General features: G+C 42.2%; 1 long non-coding RNA gene across 1 annotated transcript in view; it reads right to left on the bottom strand.

Annotated features, from left to right (window-relative positions):
• Positions 1–3,046: 3,046 nt before the first annotated feature.
• Positions 3,047–17,421, bottom strand: part of LOC110311163 — a 16,760-nt gene continuing 2,385 nt past the window's right edge. Inside the window, exons 2-4 of the long non-coding RNA XR_002379923.1 lie at positions 9,965–10,120; positions 4,779–4,913; positions 3,047–3,943 (exon numbers count right to left, since the gene is read on the bottom strand). This is a non-coding gene — a long non-coding RNA (uncharacterized LOC110311163). The remainder of the gene's footprint in view (positions 3,944–4,778; positions 4,914–9,964; positions 10,121–17,421) is intronic.

The raw sequence follows: 17,421 nt of genomic DNA, 5'->3' as shown, positions 1-17,421 counted from the left end.
ATCACCTGTAACTCCAGTCCCAAGTGGTCTAACACCCTTTTATAAACATTTATGGACACCAAACACACACATGATACACAGACATACTTGCAGGTGTACACATACAATAACAAAATAAATAGATTTAAAACAATTTTTAAAAAAAATTTAAAAACCGTGCAGGAGATATAGCTAAATGATAGTGCATCTAAATGGGAGAGTATGCATGAATCCTTGGGTTCAATCCCCAATACCTCCCCTACATATACAAACAAACACATACACACACAGAGACACATACACACAAACACAGACATATACACACACAGACACGAACATACAGGTGTATAGACACACATAAGCACACAGACACAGACACACAAGCACACATACACAGACTCACAAACACACAGACACACATACAAACACACACACTAGTCCCAAGATGCTGACAACAGAGCATTAAACCACATTTAGCTCCCGTGACAATGAAGCCATCCTGAGGAGTTAGCCTTGCTCCTTGTGCCTTCTTTCTCTCTTGTCAACATTTACTTCTGATCACTCTCAACACCTCTCACTATGATCCGATCCGATTTGTGCCTGAGAGTGACCACGTGGACTCTCCCTCTGGTTTAGTTAAGGGGAAGGGATGTCTTTGCAGGAGGTTAGCGGGAGGTGGGGGCGGTGAGCTCCCTCCCACAGTCTGTGGTTGATAATCTGTGTGATTCCCTCTTTTTCTGCTGACAAGGAAGCTGACAGGTAAGGCTCCTGCAGATTAGTTCTGGGTTTCCCCCTAACCAGCCTCAGGCCAACTTGCCGGTCTATTTTCTACTGACCATATTTCTTTAAAGTGACCCATATAAAATTGTTTTATAATTTTATGGTTGTTTTCTTTTTTGCTTTGTGTGTATGAGGTCCTGGTGCTAGTGGTGGTAATGAATGTGAATTCACGTGTGTGCATCTATGCTTGCCACACAGGGATGTATGGAGGCCACAAGTCCTCCATTGTCATTCTCTGTCTTATTTTCTGAGACAGGATGTTGCCCTGAACCTGGAGGTTGCAGTGAGCCTTCGGGATCCACCTTAGCTCTACGCTCCCTGGGCCTTCTCAGGGCCTGCAGTTAGCAACAGACACCACCACACCCAGTGTCTTACGTGAGCGCTGGAGATCCAAACACAGGTCTTCGCCCTTGCACATCAAGCACTTGACCCACTGAGCTGCCTCTCCAGCCCTGGCATCTGTTTCTTGCAGGGTCCTTACTGGGGTTGCCTAACTGCCGCTCTTGTTTTGTAACTATAACCTACCTTTCCTTAGGGAAAAAAAAAGTACTGCCCTAGGTATTCAGAGGGTTCACAGATGTCAAACCGGTTGGAGTTCTCTTATCTTCTGCCACTTAATGGCCTTAAGGATAGTTATGTCTCCCTGGTACCTTTCTGCCGGAGGATGTGAGGGAGCTGTCTTTCAGGAGTCAGCTAACAATTCCATAAAGGGCCCCAGAATAAATATTTCAGGCTTTTCGGGCAATGAACAACCCTGTGGTTTAGCCTTCTCCTTTCTTTGCTTTCATGTTTGCAACCTTGAAAGTTTTTAAATAAATTCCAATGAAACACTGTTGGAAATATAAAGCAAGCCGCTAGTCCAGGAGCTTAGCAGTTAGGGTGACAAAGGAGAAACGGAGGCCAAGGAGTACAGACAGGTGTCCTCTCTGGTGATACAGCAGAAATCAGTATACTGACCAAGTGTTCATCCTCGTCCAGTACACTTAAATATGCAGGTGTGGAGGAAGGTATGTAGGGGTGGATATATGGATATGCATATACACTCACACACATGCAAATACAAACACACATACCCCAAACATACTCACTCCAAATACACACACACACCCCAAAACACACACAAACACACACAGACACATACCCCAAACACACACACAGATACAAAAACACACAAACACATACATACACACACAACACACACCAAACACATACACACACACACACATACACACATACACAAACACATATACACATACGCATACACACCCAAACACACAAACTTGAAGAAAAATTCTTGGAAGCACTAAGACCCCCATGAAAGTTCCCAAATCCCAAATGATGCAACTTTTTCTCCTACTTGATAGATAGCCAACATGTTTCTCAGTTACTCAACCTGAGCCTGTCTTAATGGTTTTTCTAAATGACTAAACCCCACTGAGAACTGCTAAAACTCACGGTGAGAATCTTCATTGATTCCCACTTGAGAGTAATTCCCAGGAAGCCCATGTAGTAGATAGCTGCCCATCAAAAATCCTTCATGGTGGTCTCCCTTGCTGAGAGATCCTCGCAGGCGGCTCATAGGAGTTCTAGAAGAGAACATTGAAAGAACAGAAAATCATCACAGACAAATATGACCTGGAACATTCTCTACACAAATATCCAGAGGTCAGAGGTCAGAGGTCATAGTTCAAGAGGCATTGAGATTTCCAAACTGGCTCTCCATGGACTCCCATCTGGTAACCGGAGGATAAGAACCAGGAAGCTGAGGCTTTAGCAGTAGCCGCTGTCTCTGCATCCAATCAAATTGGGTCTGAAGAGGATGGCACTTTTAAACAAGTTTTTAGCATAGGTCATGTTCAAAAATGGTTCTTACAGATGGTCTAGTGTCCAACATATGCCGCTGAAAAAGGGGCATACTGGAATGGCAGGGATTGCAAGAGCTACTGAGGGCTAAGGCTGGTTTGCTACATGGCCTGGCCCTATCAGAGCAGAAATCAATCTAAAAAAGCAGAGGAAGATGGCAGGAAGATCTCCAAAGGCTACCTGTGATGGGACCTTTTGCCCTGAAAATGCAATGTTTGGGAATCTGGAAAGACAGCCAGTAGTCAAGACTAGAAGGCTCAGTTCCCAGTGCTTCCAAGGTGGCTCACAACTATCTGTAATTCCAGTTCCAGAGGATTTGAAGCTCTTTTGGCCTCCACAGGCTCTTGCATACATGTGGTACACATATATACATGCAGAAAAGCACCCATATATAAAATGAAAAAGTAAACGAATCTTTTTTTTTAAGGAAAAGAAATGTTCTAGCAGAAACATTTTTTAAAATCACAACGATGTAGCCCCTGTAACTAAGATAAAATTGGATGGAGCGATGAACCATTTTAAAATAATTCTCCACCCTTCTCAGAGAAAGCAAAATGGTTATGAAATAGGAGTTAAATATAGTAACGACAAAACTCAATGTCCAATGTTCTGTCCCATGATTCCCACTAAGTGAATTCACATTTGGCTTGGCCGCATGCCTGGGTTTGAGTTGTAGGAAAATGTTCACCACATGGAAGACACTAGGAGTCACTGTCCTTTGGAATAGAGCATGGAGGTCAGAAGGGGCCTTTCAAGGAGTCGGGACATGCCAGACTAGATGGCAGTGCCTCGATACACATGTATGTAGGAACATTCTAGGCTTTCTTGCTAACAAGCGCATTCTGATCCAGTGGGTCTTGGCCTGAATACAACCTTTCTAACAAGCTGCTGAATGATGCAGGAGCTGCTGATCTGTGGCTCACTACGAACCACAGGGGACCAGGGCAATAACAGCATCTCCAAGTTGGTGGCCTTTGGTCAGTAATAAATGTTAATGATAATAGCTTACATGCAAAATGCAAACGACCAGAAACGAAGTCACAGAGAGAGCTATAGGGAAGGCTGCAAGAGACTGCCAGCAAATGCTATTCTGTTGGCTGCTCCAGAAGGACTTAGTATAAGCAGAGACACTGGTGGGAAAGTGTCTGCCTTCAAGGTCCAATGAAAGACACAGACCACTCCTAGTCTGACGGGTTGGTGGAGCACCTGACTCACTTCATGGGCAAAACTATCAGGGTGGTGGCTCAGTCAGATTCCGTAAAATGTGTTCTAGGCTTGAAAATGTACAGAGACAGAGATGAACAGGCTGGATCATCTGACCCTGAAAGAAGGGATGATAGAGATGAACAGAGGTAGAAAAATAGCAGGTTATACACAAAATATAGTGGACCAACGAGGTATTCTTAAGGCAAATGGAGGGTGACTGTTCCATATCCCTACAGATAAGAACTGAAAAACTTAGTGCCAGCATCTGCCTTTGCTTCTTCAATTGACAGGAAAATATAGGGCTACAGTGATCAAATTATCCAGAAGGGAATTTTATGACTTCAAGCAGTTTTATCACTTAAAAGAAACCCTGTATCCTAGAACCTTTGGTCATGTGGGGCTACCACCTCAGCTTTTGTGATGATTAGCTTGTGGGCTGCACATTTGAGAAGACCCACAATCAGTTTTCAGCCCTGTCTATGGCTTAAAAGGCTTACAGAGAGATTTTTCTCTCTGGCCTCTGTCTAGAAGCTTCTCTTGTAGCACTCCAAGCAGATGCAGCTTCAAGCAATCTAGGACACAAGGGAAATTCCTCTTTGATGTTTCTATGCAGCTTCTCTCTGGACCTTTCGTTCCACTCCGAACCCTGCCTCCTCTGCGTCCAAACTCTGCACCCATCCATCAGCACAGGGAACAAACACATGATGCTTTCAGGGAGTGGAGGAACAGCCGCTCAGATATTGTAGCCATTTGTATTTAGTTTATATCTTCATGAAAAATTACTCAGTTTTTCTTGTCACAAAGCAAATAGAATCATGACTTATGTTTTATAATTTATATAACCAATTTCATATACTTGTCAACTTCTTATCAGATTTCTGACAGTTATAAATCATTTCCCCCTCTGGAAAGATGAAAATAAGCCCCCCCTCCCGCCCCCCCCTGTCTACCTGTAGCCATCTCCAAGATTAGGTTTTCACATTGTTGCTCACTCTGGAGTAATCAGGCACATGAAATATTTACTGATGAGAACTCAGCCCGTACAGGCAAATGATGATGGTGCCTTTACCCCGCAGGGTGTAGTCCTAGGGAAGAGTTTTCGAGAGAGAATCAGGGTAGCGACAAGATGGCTCCGTGTATCATCAATGTAGGGAATGCCTAAAGAAGTCTAAAGACTTAAAGCTGTGGGGTTGGAAGGTAGGGTGAGGTATCCTTCTACTCATGGCAAGAGAACATTATGTGACAAATTCAACAAAACCTTTGAGTGCAATGGTGAACAGCAGTGATTGTCTATGGGGAGGTAAAGGCTGGCCCCAAATGATAAAACTATTAAATAAAATCATGAAACCAATGTACACTGAAGGCACAATAGAAGGAGTTAGACCTTCATGCGCTAATACACAGCTTCTCTGGGCCATTTTTGGCTAAAATGCAAGACATTTACACCTTCCTTTCAAAGCCTATAAATCTATTATTGGAGTGGGTATATAACATTTCCTGAGGAATACCATGGCAAGAAATATTAATAATGGGTACAACAGGTATGAAGAACTAATGTCTTTTATATATATGTTCCTTTGCAGCACTCTCTCCATTAACCATAATATTAATTAATAATATTAATCAATGACTATATGATCTCTTTTAAGCACTTGCTATATGTCATCTCATTTAACCTCCCAAAACCCTATGTGGCAGATTTTAATTTACCATTGTGTAAACTTTTTTTGTGTGTTTCTTTGCTTGAGCACCTGAGCTACAGAGATGTTAAACAATTTGCCCAAGGTCACACAGCTAGTCAGCAGAGATGAGGGTTAAGTTCCCCCTGTAGAGTACACAAGGTAAAGGCATCTTGACTATTATGCCTGTATACAGATGTAGAGCTGAAGGCACATTTGGACCCTTTAGAAGTAGAGTCTTCATTCCAACTCCAGTATGCTATGTAGTATCTCTTATTACCTGATCTGAACTTTACACGAGACAGGTATATCAGAGTAACGCACATCTATAATCTCAGGTAGTTAGGAAGTTGAGATAGGTGGAGCACAATTTAATGAGACCAGCCTTGGTGACATAGTCAAACAATGTTGTTGTTGTTGTTGTTGCTTTGAATGTTTTTTGAAAAGAAAGCTCGAACAAATATTGAAGGTTTTCAATAGCTTTTAAAACACATTAAGCATTTGATATAAGCTGTCTTGTCCTTCAGAGGTCACTGTGCCACAAGAGATCCTTGGCTGTGGAAACACTAAAACCACACCGACAGAGAGTAAGTATAGGATGCTTTTAAAGCTCTGTCTACAGACACAGGCTACAGAAGGGACAATCGTAATCTTAAAGCCAAATCTACAAGGATGAATAGGGAGATGTTAGCAAATTAGGAACTTAAGAGTGTGGGGCTGATCAGAGAAGGGAGGGAGGAAAAGGCAGATGCACAAATATCCCCAGGAACCACAACGTTTGAGATGGATTGAACACAAGGTGAAATAGTTTCAATAACTGGAAATTAGCCTGGAACAGTGATGAGCATACAACTAGTGGTTTCCAACTCCATAGCTGTTGGTTTTCTGAACGGCCTGATTCTTCCTGGACATAACCACATCTCTCAGTTCAGAATGTTTGGCGTCTCTGACTCACATACCAGGATGTGAGCAACCTCATTGATCCCTTGTAAGCTCAACCCTAAAGGTGCTTTGAGAATCATGAGACAAGTTTTGTGAGTCATAGGGGTTAGGGATTTATTCTAAGAACAGCAGAAGGCATGGGAAGACAGTTTAATCATGTTTGGGTTTCAGTAATGATTGTCGAGTTGATGGATTCTGTAAGTTTTGGAGAGGTGAGACAATTAAAGTGAGAGAAACTCTGTGGAGCTCATTAAGAGCAAAGAAGAAATGATGAGAGGTTGGAAGGGCCAAGAGGGGAGCAGGGAACAGTTCAGACACAGTTTTAGAAATTTGATTTAATGTGTCTTTGCTCTGGAAGTTTGATATTGAGAAGAAAGGACCTGGAAATGGTCTCTGTGTCTCTTGGAGTTTGGGGAAGAAGTGGGATTTCACTGTAAGGATTATGGAAGGAGAAGGTCCATGAAAGAAATGGTGAATTCATTGAGGACACATCAGATTGTGCCGTTTGTTACAGCTGGGTCTGGAGGGATGCTGGAGATGGAGATCCATGCTTAAGGATCATCTGTATGTACAATAGACACCATGGGTTATGTGGAAGCAAATGAACTTGAAAGATGGGTCCCACATTACCTCCTTGATGGGAAGAAACATCAGGTAGCCATGAAATAACCACCATTTGCCTGATCTTTGACTGACATTAAACATCTAACTAAGAGCAGACTTGTCTATTCACAGTATTGCTTCTTTTTTACCTCCTGGAGTAGAGACTGAAGCAGTACACTTCCTGCTTAGACAAGGTAAGGAGACTGGGGCCGAAGCAGAAAACAAGAGGGCCTTGACAGGGTTATCCAAGAGAAGTGGACTCTGAAAAACTTGTCTGCCACACAACTGCTGAGGACTTTACTGCTGGTGTCAGATCTCACACATCAAAGAGAAGCAAACCCTTTGTCTCCTTAGCAAAGGGACACTATACAAATAAGTCAAAGGGATTTGGATCCAAAAAAGGTGGATGAAAGTCAAAATTCTTCAGGACCTGGTTTCATCTTGTTTTGTTTTGTTTGAAACAGGCCCCTGCCTTGTAACAAAGGCTGTCTGGAATGTAGGTGGACCAGAAACTCAGGCTAATCCTCCTGTCTCAGCTTCCTGAGTGCTAGAATTACAGTTCTGAGCTGTTATCCCTATTGTGGTAGTCTGAACGAAACTAGCCCACATAGACTCATAGGGAGTGTCATTATTGGAGGAATGGCCTTGTTGGAGGAAGTATTTCACTGGGAGGTGGGATTTGAAGTTTTAGATGCTCAAGCCAGGACCAGTGCCTCATGATCTTCCTGTTGCCTGCTGGTCCAAATGTAGAACTCTTAGCTTCCTCTCCAGCACCATGTTTGTTTATCACCATGCTTCCCACCATGATAATGGACTAAATCTCTGAACTGTAAGCCAACCCCAATTAAATGATTTCTTATAAGAGTTGCTGTGGCCATGGTGTCCCTTCACAGCAATAGAAATCCTAACCAAGACACCTGGCTTCTGGGTTTAATTCTTTTAGAATGGTTCTGCCTCCCTCTCTAGGTCAAAAAGAACTCAACCAGCCAATTATACTTTAGAGTGAACAAGCACATCCTTGTGCTACAAGTGTAATACTCCTCTGAATCAAGAGTCCTATTCTTGTGGACAAGTTTGAGAGTGTCCTCATACCTTTGAGAAATCCACTAAGCAGATGTTTTTCCCCTGATGTTTTCCTTGTTAGAACATTAAGGTATTCCTCATCCCACCACACATGCTACTGATCACTATGGCCCTAAACACCTGAACCCCAGTGTCCCGTAAAAGAATACCAATTCCCATATGCCACCAGAAGTAGAGGGATTAAATATGAGAGTTGGCCATACTCCCCTAGTCTATTCTTCTAGTCTCCAAAACGCTACAGTATAGGGTATTATAATTGTATAAAAATCCTGCTGAGGGTTTGTGTATATCCAAAGGGACCTGTGTTGAAAGATAGACATTTGTATTTTACATACAGGTATTTTGAGGACGTCCATTCTCCATGAATAGCTTACATTGCTTCACAGTCAAGATCTCCTAAGCAAAAACATTTACACTGCTGAATTTAAACTGTTTGCATAAGGAGATGTTCAGGTTAGTAAAGCTTCAAGACATCTCTCTCCCTGGAGATGCTTCAAAGTAGTAAAGATAAAAACCTTCTTTTCCTCTACCGACAGATTAGATGAAATTTCAGAGTAAAGATAATGTTTTACTCTGTGGGGAAGATGTGCAGATTTCTCCCAGGTCCATATAGATCAGAGTTTCCTAATTAACTGGGCTCTCCAATCACATTTTCAACTGTATGTATGCCTGGTACCCTGACCTACACAGCCTTGTCTTGAGTTCCTGCTGAAAAGTCATCACTGGGCTTTGCCTCTGACCCAAAGGTTCTCATATATTATGTGTGCATGTATGTATGTGATGTATGTGTATTTACAGTTTAAAACCAAAAACCATATACATATCTCTGCATACATATGCACATATATTCATATATGAATAAAACATGCATCAGTGCATATATACATATACATACATAAACATGTGACTGGCTAACTTACTTTTAAGTAAGTGAAAAAAAAACAGATATTTTACAAATTCTAACTTAGCAGTTTTATATGTAGATCCCTTCTAAGTAAAACCACCTCTTTCTAGAAGGATTATCCTGGCCCACCATCCACAACCTGTTTCTCAGAAAATAGTGTACAGATTTCTAGAATACTTTAGGATGGATCATGCCATTCCAAGGCCAGTACTTTCTAGTGTACTCTACAAGGAAAGTTACAGATGGTCACCTCATAGTCAAGGTCACCCAACAGATAATCATTGGCTCCAAAGTATGCTCTCACATGTTAATAAGTCCCAAAGCCATCATTAAATTTCAGAAATTGCAAGTCCTGAACTTTAGGATAAGACACCTCCCTTATGGCCATAATGACCCTGACTGGCCAGCCGTTGCTGCTTCTGGGAACCTGTGCACAGGATGGCACAGACCTGCAGAGCAACCTTCAGAAACTTTTGTTCCTCATCCAGTTTGAGGCTGCGCTTCAGGGTATGCAGATGCCAAGGCATGGCTTCACTGAAGAGGAATTGTCACTACATGGCCACCTGTTAGCTGGACAAAGAGCTAACAGAAGTGCCTGTACACAAATACTTAGCTATTGACAACCCATTTCCTTCTCTCCTCCCCTAGAGCATTCCCCAGGTTCCAACAGCTCTTAGTGCTCAAATAGATCCAATCCAATCCAGGAATTTAGGCTCCCTGACCTTAGAAAATCGAGACTAGTTTATCTGCATCCCATTTCTTTAGTCCTAATTCATTGGAGCCCCTCTTAGTTTTTAGTATTAAAATAAAACAAAGCTGAAAATGAGTACTGCCTTGCAGGACTCTGGCTTGCCACCATTCTCTGCATTCTTGCTCTCTCTGACCATGCACTCTTTCCCACCTCTACATATTTACAGTTGCTCACGTCTTGTAGCAGCCTGGACATGCATGGGATAGTAGTCAGGATGGAAGATCCAAACTTGATAGAAGGGAGACATCAAATCTCTTCTAGCAAGCACATCCACAGCTTCCTGTGGGATGAAATTCACAGTGACTTTCCAGTCGTTTGTGTTGCCATTTGCTAACAGGAAAGAATTTGAGTTAATCCTTCTCCTTATGTCCGGGAAGGAGGAAAGAGCTCATCCAGGCCCCATTGTGTGGAGCCACCTGCCCATTTGTCCAGGGCAATGCAACCACTCTGATCTATGGGGATGAGTGGCAAGTGTGCTGACTTTATGAGTTACAGAAAGTTGGATGTGGAGCCGAACAAGACGTTCAATTGGAACAATGGATATCATCTCGTTCCATCTATTTGCTTTTTGGAATGTAAGACATTATCTTCTCTTGAGATTGGTGGGTCAAAAAGAAAAGCATTTTTCTGGGCTGGTGAGATAGCTTTATGGGTGAAGGCAGTTACTGCCAAGCTATATACCCAGAACCCAATTGTAGGAGCAGAGAACCAATTTTCACAGGTTGTCCTTAGACCTCCACATATATACTGTGCCATGTGAACTTACATGCATTACACACACACATAAAGAGAGAGAGAGAGAGAGAGAGAGAGAGAGAGAGAGAGAGAGACAGAGAGAGACAGAGAGAAAGACAGAGAGAGAATGCAAAGACGTTTGTTTTGTTTGCTTGTCTGTTTGTTTTAAAGGAAAACATGTTCTCCAAAGACTGTGTTGAGAACCTAGCTTCTGTTGGGGGTTTTCTCTATTTTCTTTCTGATCTTGTACAGTCAGGGGCTTCCTGCATGTACTGAATGATAGCAAGAAGACATGGTGAGATGATTCTGGACCAGACAGAGGGTCTCTGGGCCAGTGCTAAGTTACCTGTGAAGGCTCCTTCACCACTAGTAACTTTTAGAATGGAAGAAACAGCAGCTGTCTCTAAGAACTGAGGCTGTTTTTCCTGGTGATTCCTTAGCATCTCGAAGTCATGGCACTTATCTTAATAACCTGCCATGGTGTGGCTTCAGAGGTCTTTCTAAAGCAAATGCTGAGGCTATGAAGATGGTTTAGTTGGAAAATGTCTATAGTAGTACAAGCCACGAGGATCTGAGTTTGGAACCCCAAAACACACGTGAAAGGCTGGGCACAACTGCCCTTGCTTTCCCACAACAACTTAATGGTTAAGACCCTGTTGTTGAAGATACTTCACATGTTGTTCACAAGACATGGGAAAATCAAACTGGTGTTGGTTAGGAAGCGTCTCCCTGGATTTCATAGTAGCAGAAGGTGTTATATGTAGGCTGCTAGGAGAAAAGTCATCAACACTGTTTCCCAGCTGTGAACCCTGTGAAGACTAGCATGGGAAGATATACTCATGGGTGAAGAATTGACATGAAGGTTATGGGACCTGCTTTTATGATTGGTTTAAAGGCCCACTCTGCAGAAGGCATCACATGCCTGGTCCTTTGAAGCTTACCAAGAATCAATGTTTGGAGGAGCTCAAAAGCCCCCTACTTACTACTCTTTTGCTACATTGACTGCTCTCTAAATGTTATACCTCTATACCCATCTAGTAATGCAACTGTCAGGCCGCATCAGAGAAGTTTCTTCATGTAGTAGATGGTGATATTCACAGAAACTCACAAATGACCACAGTGTAGCACCTGTCACTGGAGTGCTCACCCACAAATGGGACATCAACCCCTCCTCTGAGTCTTAGGAACCATTCCTCAAGAGGAGCAGAAAGATTATAACAGTTAGAGGAAGGGGAGGGCCAGAGAAGAAGTGTCTTCTGGATGTGGCAGGATGGCTCCAATCACTCGTTGAAAGCAGTTATGGCTACCCTCCCTCGATCTGCACACAAGGTAGCCAGCATGTTTGCATGGAGTGGAAAGGGACTTGTGAGCCCCCACCCCTAACTGAAAGGATACAGATGGATGAATAATCTGAGGGTATGGAGAATCCGTTTTCTTTAGTGATGTGAACTCTAAATGCCCCAGTGGATGATCCCGCACCCACACCTATGTGGGCAGCACAAACTGGGTCATGAAAAAAAAAAAAAGAAAACAAACATGAAGTTGTGGGGGTGGATCTGGAAGGAGTTGGGGGAGGACTGAGGGGTACATATGATTAAACTAAATTGCATAAAATTCTCAAAGAAGTAATAAAATGTAAAGGTGGGGCATGGTTATGCCCACTTGTAGCCTCAGCACTTGGAGTGTAGAGATGGGGCTTTTGGAGTTCAGCTAATCTAAATTATCTGATGAGCACCAGGTTCTGTGAGAGACTCTGTCTCAAAAAATAAGAAGGAAAGCAATTTAGGAAGACACTTGGTGTTGATCTCTGGCTTCCCCCTCCAACACTGAGCCAACATACACACAAACACACACACAAACTTACACACATACCACCCAGACACATACCACACAGACACACACACTACACACACACACACAGCACACATATATACATAAACCATACACATACACATATACATAAACACAGCACATACACAAATACCACATACCACACACAGACAGCATGCATACACATACATATACACACTTATACACCACACACACACAATGAAAAGAAAAAAAACCCTTTTGAAATCAGGACATTTAATGGGTGGTGGGGTGATTATTAGTGAGAAAACATTTGAATAGTTATTCAGTTTCACACCCACACACCATATATACATGTACCATAAACACCACAGATATACACACACATACACATACATACACACCACATACATGTACACACACCACAACAACACATACCACATACATACATACTACATATACAAACACCACACATACACATATAAACATCACACACATGCATATATACACCACACACATACCACACATACATACCAACCACACACACACACACACATACTACATATCACAAATATGCACCAAACACACACACACACACACACACTGAAAAGCAAAACCCCTATTGGGATCAAGACTTTTAATTTAATGGGTGGTGGGTTAATTATTGGTGGGAAAAGAACATTTGACATTAAGTTTTACTTTGCACAAGGTCTAGCCTGGATTCAGTTACAAGAATATGGATGTGGTATGGCTATCTGATGGAGTATGTCACTGTAGTTAACGGCCAGATAGCTATTGAGGGGTGATGGTCAGAAGAGGGAAGGACAGTGAAGGGAGTGAAGTTCCTGATGACGGGGAGCAGTGCCAACAGCATCAAGGACACAGGAATTAGTACAACTATGAGTGTGTCTCCTTCCCTTTTATGCTGCGCAGGAGATGGGGCATGGCTGTGTAGGAGCGTGTGAAGGAGGATAGCAGATGCTTGGTAAGACGATAGGAAAGCACAGGAAAGTGGTACCTTTAAGGTACTCTAGGATCCCAGGCCCCTCTATGGTCTACCCACGTGCATGAATGGAGATTTGCTAACTCGGACAGACCTGACCCCCAGGTAGGGCTTATGAATATAGAAAGGACTGAATTGTGGAGCCTTTATTTCCACTCTGTGTGATGCCCTTGTGTGGCAAAAAGCCTGTAGTGCTGTATAGGTGTCCTTGAGTGTGAAGAGAGGCCCGTGGACTTGCATGTCACCTCCCAGGTCAGTTTTTCCCAGAAGTGCTTGCTCTCCAGGATTTCAGGGCATCCCAATTACATGACGGCAAATGTCACAGCTTCAGAGAGTCTTTTTTTTTTTTTTTTTTTTCACTAGTAAGAAGTCCTTTCCTCTCAGAGGCCACTGTAATTAACCCTAGAGGGAATATGTCATCCTTAGGGTCAGAGAAGAAGCTACCATTGTGGTTTGACATGTTCTTACTGAAAATTTGTTTCAGGGACTCACCTAATCTATACGTCCTTCCATGTGAAAGCCCTTAAAATTAACGCTACTTTGTAAAAACTTTATATCTTTTATTTTTGAGATTATAATACTATTACATCATTTCTCCATTCCCTTTCCTCCTTCCAAACCCATATATATATATATATATATATATAGTGACCTCTTTTCAGCAATTCTTCTTACAGGCATTTATGTGTACACACACACACACACACACCCTGCTCAGTCTGTATAACGTTACTTCTATGTATGTTTATAAGGTTGACCTTGTAAATCAATTGGTGTGATACCACACCCATGAAGTTTCACTATCATGACTGCCTATACAATGTCCTGAACAAGGACATTAGCAATGGACATGCCAAGGTGGATGGTGAAAAGCCCACGAGTCTGCACCCCTACATAAAGAACTACAGGAAAGCAAGAAATGACAGAATGGGAGAAATAGCCAACGCTAGTTTTAAAACGAAAAGAAAAGGCACAAACCAATTCCTCCTTTATCCTCGCCTCCTCCTCAGCATCCACACCAGGTCTCACTGCTCAACCATCTGTATAAAGGAGTCGCTGTGCTTGTTAAGGAAATTAGACAATGACAGTCACATAGTATGTGCCAAGGTGGGGTGTGCACACACTCCTTTGTCTAAATGTCACAAATTGTTATAGTATTGCTCTGCATTTCCGAGCCAGTATCATCACCTTTTAATTAGCCAGAAGACTCTGCTGTAAGATTCAAAAGGAGCAGCAACATTCAAGTCCCTGTCCGGTTTTCAATACAATTATTTGTCAGAATCATATTAACCTGATGTATGACAAACCCGTAAAATGGATACATTTAGGTCTCCAGGAGTCCTCCCTCATTAACTCTGATATTTATAGCCATGGCTTCAATGCTGAAACCTCTCCTCCTGAGAAACACGGAGCAGGGAGGGCAGGCTTCTCTGATGCTATTAGGGGAGTCGTTTGTTTTGCTGTGTTGCAAAGCAAAGAGGGACAGAAGAAACCTAGCCTTGGTTCCAGAGCCTCGTGAGCCCAGACCGGCTCCTCTGCCCATTCCACTCTTTTTATGGATGGGGAAGAAAACTCGGATAGATATGTGTGTACAAATCCTGCATGGTTAATAAATCATCAGGGTAATGAGGCAGAACTAATTGGACAGAGCTATTTGGGAGACAGTTCTTAGATCTATCTTTCTGGGATCAAAGTCTGGCTTTACCCTGACTCTCTTGGGCAAGATGCTGGATTTCCTCTGGCCTTGGCTTCCTTGAGTGTAAAATGGGCGCAATAACAGCTCCTAACCTCATCAGGCCAAAATGGAAATTCAATGAATTGGTACAGGAAAAGGTGCTTTGATTTTGGCATGGACTAAGTGTAACACAAATATTACCCAAGAGTGTCACAGTAACTCCTCTATGACTGTGGGGCCCGGGGATGCAGCAAAGGAGGTGTGAAGCACTGGGTACTATTTCTAGACATGGCATGGCATCAACTAGGCACAGGGGTGTGCACTTGTAATTCTACCACTTGGGAGGTGTTGGGAATACAACAAAAGAGTCACATCTATGACTACCTAGCACATCCAAGGCCAGCCTAGGACACATGGAACACTGTCTCAACAAAACCAATAGTTGCTATAATTACTTGGGATCATGGCTTTACAATGCTTTCCTTCTGCAGACAGACAGTCTAGCCAATCTGTTTCACATTGTTCTGACGAGCCTGGGGCCTGAACAGAGATGACAGGTTCCCAGAGACGAAGGTGTATTGGCTATGGAAAATGTAGACAAAGGCCTATCTGTCTTTATGGATCTAAGAGCTAAAACAAAGCACACCTTGACTTTCACTAGTGGCTTAGTCCAGAACTCACTGAAATGGATGTATAAGGATTTTGGACTTTGATGGGCTTCACTGTTAGAATTTGTTAGGTTTTGTTTGCTTATTTTTAGAATCCCTTCAAACACATCTCATAAAAACAAGCTCTGCAGTACATTTAGTCTATACTCTATTGTTTCCAAACCTGAATAAATCACTGTCCATGTTCTATGTTTTATTAACTCTCGCAACTGAAAACTTTTGCTGGCATCTCTTCTCAATACAGACACATTTTAGGATACACAGGATATTGCATTTAGTTTCTATGAGTCTACAGTTTATGCTACAATAAATAGTACTTCATCTCTTCTTTATGTCTTCTTTAACTTCCATATGTATTATTCCATATATATATATATATATATATATATATATATATACATATATACATATATATGTTTGTGTGTGTGTGTCTTCTTTAATTTCCATCCACACACACACCCCACACACACCAATAATTAATGAGAAGAGAAACCATGAATTTGAAAGGGAACAAGGAGGGGTATATTGAAAGACTTGGAGGGAATGGGAAGTGATGTAAATATAATCTCAAAAAATAAAATTAATAATTTTTAAAAACCTTACTTGTTGGTTATATAGCAGAGCATCCTTCAGCTTAGACGATGTGTGTAATGATTCCTCATAATTAGGTTAGAGATATGGATTTGTCTGGGAACATTAATTACCTATCCATGGCTGAAGGCCATGATGCCCCTGCCTTAGCAATGCTGATGTTCTTCTGTCATCACTTAATCAAGGTGGTATGTACCTGAATATTCACTGTAAAGTTACTCTTTCCTCCTTTGTAACAAAAACTGTAAGAAGTTTTGGGATCATTAAATCTTGTGCTCCTTGTTAAACTAAACTTTCCTGCCCTCTCCCACAGAAGTGTACCAGTAGAAGCTCTCATACATGACACAGAGTCTGGATACTCCACTGCATGAATTAGAAATCTAGACACATCTTACTTTAATGAATGGGTTCAGGGCTCACAGAACATTGGAAACTCCAAGTCAAGGCATCAACGATACCTACAAATTCCCCTAGCTGGTCCAAGGTGCCCCATGAACACCTGTCTGTGCTGATCATCCACAACTTGTCATGGAACTGTGACCAGGAGGTCCAGTTATGACCAGAAGTTGTCTTTTACTCTTAACTTTGGGGGCATCACATGGACACAACTTACATCCTAGCATGCTTGGTCTTCTTTGGGATTGTAAATGCCTATGCTGGAAATGTGCACAAGGACAACAGAATCCTAAGCTACTGATTACCAGGCTCAGCAGAGATGGCTCTTAATCATGATGGAGTCTGGTTTTACTGAGGCATTTCTCACACTGTGGTTTTCATGTTTGAGCTTATTCTGCTAATGTGGGGGGCGGGCACTGTGTTCTCAAATCCTAGAGATCCAGCATAGGATATTTGCAGTCAGCTCACATCTTTGGGGAGGGTCCTGTTTGACTCTCACAAAGTCCTTCAGTATTGATTTGTTAATAATGAGATTGCAACAGTGCACTTTCTCTTCATATCAAATGATCTAAGTTCACGAAGAACTTCAGTTTCCCCTCTAGCGGGATGTCAGATAAAGTTTAAGTTTTTCAGTCTGGCATTTGGTTTCACCTAACAAACTTTAACTCTCCTTCAAAACAAACTTTTTGATACAGCAAAGAGATTTTTATCATGAGCTTCTTTATCCTCTCTCTCTCTCTCTCTCTCTCTCTCT

This window comes from Mus caroli, chromosome 16 (genome assembly GCF_900094665.2).
Source record: "Mus caroli chromosome 16, CAROLI_EIJ_v1.1, whole genome shotgun sequence".
In the NCBI taxonomy this organism is placed as follows: Eukaryota; Metazoa; Chordata; class Mammalia; order Rodentia; family Muridae; genus Mus; species Mus caroli.
The sequence above is the reverse complement of the archived record's forward strand: the minus strand, read 5'-3'. Positions and strand labels throughout refer to the sequence as shown.